This window comes from Schistocerca americana, chromosome 1 (genome assembly GCF_021461395.2).
Source record: "Schistocerca americana isolate TAMUIC-IGC-003095 chromosome 1, iqSchAmer2.1, whole genome shotgun sequence".
Taxonomy (NCBI): domain Eukaryota; kingdom Metazoa; phylum Arthropoda; class Insecta; order Orthoptera; family Acrididae; genus Schistocerca; species Schistocerca americana.
The window spans coordinates 131,967,675-131,972,220 of NC_060119.1; the positions used below are offsets into that span (position 1 = coordinate 131,967,675).

At 45.2% G+C, this 4,546-nt stretch overlaps 1 non-coding gene across 1 annotated transcript; it reads right to left on the minus strand.

Moving 5' to 3' along the window:
* Positions 1–222: 222 nt before the first annotated feature.
* Positions 223–295, minus strand: Trnaa-cgc. The gene has a single exon. It is a non-coding gene; the product is annotated as a tRNA-Ala (tRNA).
* Between the last annotated feature and the right edge of the window lie 4,251 nt (positions 296–4,546).

A 4,546-nucleotide genomic window follows, 5' to 3' on the forward strand; every position in this document is an offset into this window, starting at 1 on the left:
AAAAGTTGTGGTTATCCATAAAAATCCCATCGTTGTTTGGGAACAAGAAGTGGTGGTGGTGGTTAGTGTTTAACGTCCCGTCGACATCGAGGTCATTAGAAACGGAGCGCAAGCTGGGGTTCGGGAAGGATTGGGATGGAAATCGGCCGTGCCCTTTCAAAGGAACCATCCCGGCATTCGCCTGAAACGATTTAGGGAAATCACGGAAAACCTAAATCAGGATGGCCGGAGACGGGATTGAACCGTCGTCCTCCCGAATGCGAGTCCAGTGTGCTAACCACTGCGCCACCTGGCTCGGTGGAACAAGAAGTCCCTGAATGGCTGTCAATGGTCTGAAAGTAGTCGATGATTGTTCTCATTCCATGTAAACACAGCATTGTGGAGCCACCACTGGCTTTCACATTGCCTTGTTGACAACTAGCGCCCATGGTTTCACGAGGACTGCATCACACTCGAACCCTACCATCAGCTATTACCGACTGAAATCGGGATTCGTCTGACCAGTCCATGGTTTTCCAGTCACCTCAGGTCCAACCGATATCGTCACCAGCCCAGGAGAGGCGCTGCAGGCGATGTCGTGCTGTTCACAGAGGCACTAGCGTCGGTCGTCTGCCACCGTAGTCCATTAGCGCCAAATTTTGCCGCACTGCCCCAATGGATACGTTCGTCATAAGTCCTACACTGATTTCTGCGGTTCTTTCACGTAGTGTTGCGTGTCTGTTAGCACTGACAAGCCCACGCAAACACCAACGCCGCTGCTCTCGGTCGATAAGTGAAGGTCGTCGGCCACTGCGTTGTCCATGGTGAGAGGCAAAGCCTGAAGTCTGGTAGTCTCGGCCCGCTCTCCACACTGTGCATCTCGGAATATTGAATTCCCTAACGATTTCCGAAATGTCCCAAACTTCTAGCTCCAACTACCGTTCCGCCTTCAAAGTGTGTTAATTCCCATCGTGCGGCCATAATAACGTCGACAACCTTGTCACAGGATTCACCTGGATACAAATGACAGCTGGGTGAATCCCCAGCCCCTTTTATACCTTGGGTATGCGATACTACCGCCATCTATAAATGTGCATATCGCTATCCCAGGACTTTTGTGACCTCAGTGTATAATACTGTTAACTTATCGTAATGCTCTCAATATGCAGATTCCTCTTTACATCAGCCTGACGACGATCATAACGATCGAAAGCGGTCAATGAACAAAACAAATACTTGTGATGTTAGACTGTATCGGCCGGCCGCTGTGGCCAAGCGGTTCTGGGCGCTTCAGTTCGGAACCGCGCTACTGCTACGGTCGCAGGTTCGAATCCTGCCTCGGGCATGGGTGTGTGTGACGTCCTTAGGTTAGTTAGGTTTAATAAGTAACAGTCTAGGGGACTAATGACCTCAGATGTTAAGCCCCATAGTGCTTACAGCCATTTGAACCATTTTTTACACTGTTTCGGTTTCTCAGTATTGTCAGACATTGAATATTTGTTATCTTGAAGATGACCATGTCACCCCTCATCAATGACAACAATGTTTGAGACCACATTGACGTATAAAAAGTTATTTAACTATCGCTAATTCTTGATTTTCTTCGATAATGAGCAGTTATTCTATAAAAAATCGAAAGAAGAAACAAATTATAAGAAATTCATAAATTTTGTTGCAGTCACCTTTGGATAATTCATGACAGAGCAGACACATTGCATTTTAGATTATGTCAAACTGTTGAGGCCGAATAAAGTTGAAGCATTAAGTACATAAATAGAATTTTAGACTGTGCTAAATCCTCACAAATGCTGGTACTAACTTCACTTTGAATTTTTTAAAACTACATCAGTACTTAAAACTTAATTATTCATGTTCTGTGACAAGACAGCAATGAATTCTACTGTTGTCATTAAGAGTTTCAACAACAACTACTCTGATCAATTTACTTGGGCTATAGGAAATAGGAATGGCAACCTACTTATATAGAGTGCGATCGTTACATATACATGGAGATGTTAATGTAAAGTAACCAAAATCTGTCTGATATTTGGTCTACATTCAAATAATTGTAAGTGACCTTCGTAAAGAAGTCCACATATAAAAATTATATTGGGGCTGGAAGAGTGCTCGATGTTTGGCACCGAAAAACTGGTAATGGTCTTGCTTGTCAGATGTGTTATGAGAAATACGTATTTGTTTGTTCTGGTTTGCGTCAAAGAATATTGCAATATTAGTACCCGTGATTTAACTGTAACCTGTTTGACACATAACTCGAACGAGAATTAGTAAACAATGGAAATAACTGAAACTAATGGATATCGTTAATTTGCTTCAATCCAATTCACGAAATCCATTGCGTAAGTATCCCTAGAGCTGCTACAACGAACCTGGAGATACAAACACGCTTTGCTGGCTTCAGTGAGTTCAGCAGGAAGAGGGTAAGTAGATAATGCTCCGCCTTCCCCCCGCTGGGGCATACAGGGATCTGTCGCCATGAACCCATGCCAAGCGCGAGGGCACATGAAAATTCTACCGAGATTTCGAAAGAAGGTCACAATCATCCTTTTGCGAGATACACGTGGGAAATGTACGAGGCAGCAGCAGTTTACTGGTTCTCTTTTCTAGGAGCGTACGGTTTCGGAATTTTAGCAACAAACCACAGCACGATAACCGGCTCACCTCTTTAATAAGTAACATAAAAATATCACTGACATCGTGGAAACTTCATTCTTGAGCATGAAATGCATGCTTGGACACCAATACAGATGCTTGCCAAGCCTAAGGTGGCGCCGTTGTATTTGGCCACGAACGGCCCCTGTTCAGTGTCCTCAGTACGTTGCAAGTGTCAGTTGTGGTCAGAACACTGTTGTGTGTAGTTGTGAGTTCATTATGTCGGACCGCAGTGAATTTGAGCGTGGGCCAATTGTTGGTGCTTGTACTGTGAGTGCTCGTATGTTGAGTGGTTCCGTAATCAAGGGTGCACGGAAGTGTGTGTTGAGTGATCATGGTGAACGGTCACTGAAGAGGACTGTGGAGAAAAATAAGGGGGCGACAGCCGTAAATGACACTGCAGAACTGAATGTCGCTCTCACAACCTTTGACAGCACGAAAACAGCACGAAGGCAGCTCCGTGAGCATCGAACTGCATAGCGAGCTGAATTTCAAAACCACAGTATAACGTGGTGCCGAAGCCATAAAACCTCTATCACGGAGCAATGGAAGACAGTCATTTGGTCGGATCAGTCCTGCTTCGCACTGTTCCCAACTTCTGGCCGAGTTTACGGATGAAGATTGAAACACGACTGGGGTTCTGGGATGAGTTGAGCAGCAATATCGTGGTATTCCATGGGCCCCATGGTTACTCTGCAAGGTCACATTAGTATGTGATACTATTTTGGCTGATCACGCCAATCGCATGGTATAATATTTGTTCCCCAATTGTGATACTGCGTTCTGAAAGGACAAGGGCCCTGTTCATACAGCTCGGATTGTCCACGGCTGGTTTCGTGAGCACATGGATGAATTGTCTCGTCACCACTGGAAACCATAGTCACCAGATCTGAATATTACTGACCTCTCAGTATTATTCAGCCTTTGTGGTCTGGTTTGGAGAGAAGCTTGCGTGATAGCTACCCACCTCTATCACCAATACCTGAACTCGTCGCTATTTTCCTGGAAGAAGACTCCCCTGAAAACCGTACAGGGCCTGTATTTATTAATTCCGAGACTATTTGAAGCTGTTTCGAATTCCAACGGTTTCCCTGTACCGTTTTTCATCTTTCCAAATATTTATCCACTTTCATTGCTGTTGTATCCGTTGACGCGCAGATCTGAATGTGTTAAGTTTACTTTCTTTTCGCTTTAAATCAAAAGAGAGACTGTAGAAAACCATAAAATGCAAAAAGACCTTCAGGTGATAGACACATGATTCACGAACGGGCTGTTGACCTAGAATATAAACAAATGTAACACACTGTGCGTACATAAGGGAAAAGGCCCATTATTGTTTGATTACCTTTTGCCTGAGAAATCCCAGCAAGCAGTCACATCCCGTTTATATCTAGAAGGACACTTGCCGAGCGACTTAAACGCAACGATCGCAGATAGTTCTAATCATCACCTCGAAAATGTCCGCCCCGGTAGCTGAGTGGTCAGCGTGACAGACTGTGAATCCCAAGGGCCCGGGTTCTATTCCCGGCTGGGTCGGAGATTTTCTCCGCTCAGGTATTGGGTGTTGTGTTGTCCTAATCATCATCATTTCATCCCCATCGACGCGCAGGCCGCCGGAGTGGCGTCAAATCGAAAGACCTGCACCAGGCGAACGGTCTACCCGACGGGAGGCCCTAGCCACACGACATTTCCACTCTTTTACCTCGAAAATAACAAGCTGCGACAGTTAAAGTTTATGCCGCTGTTAGTCCTCCTCTGTGGATTTATCCTTCAAAGCGACACACTTTTCACAACGATGGACAACGTGGTCGAGACTTTGGCTGTAGAACCCTACATTTTAGGGAACGTTCCAAGTCGAAAATCACATTATCATCAGGTGAAAATGCCTGCCACTCAA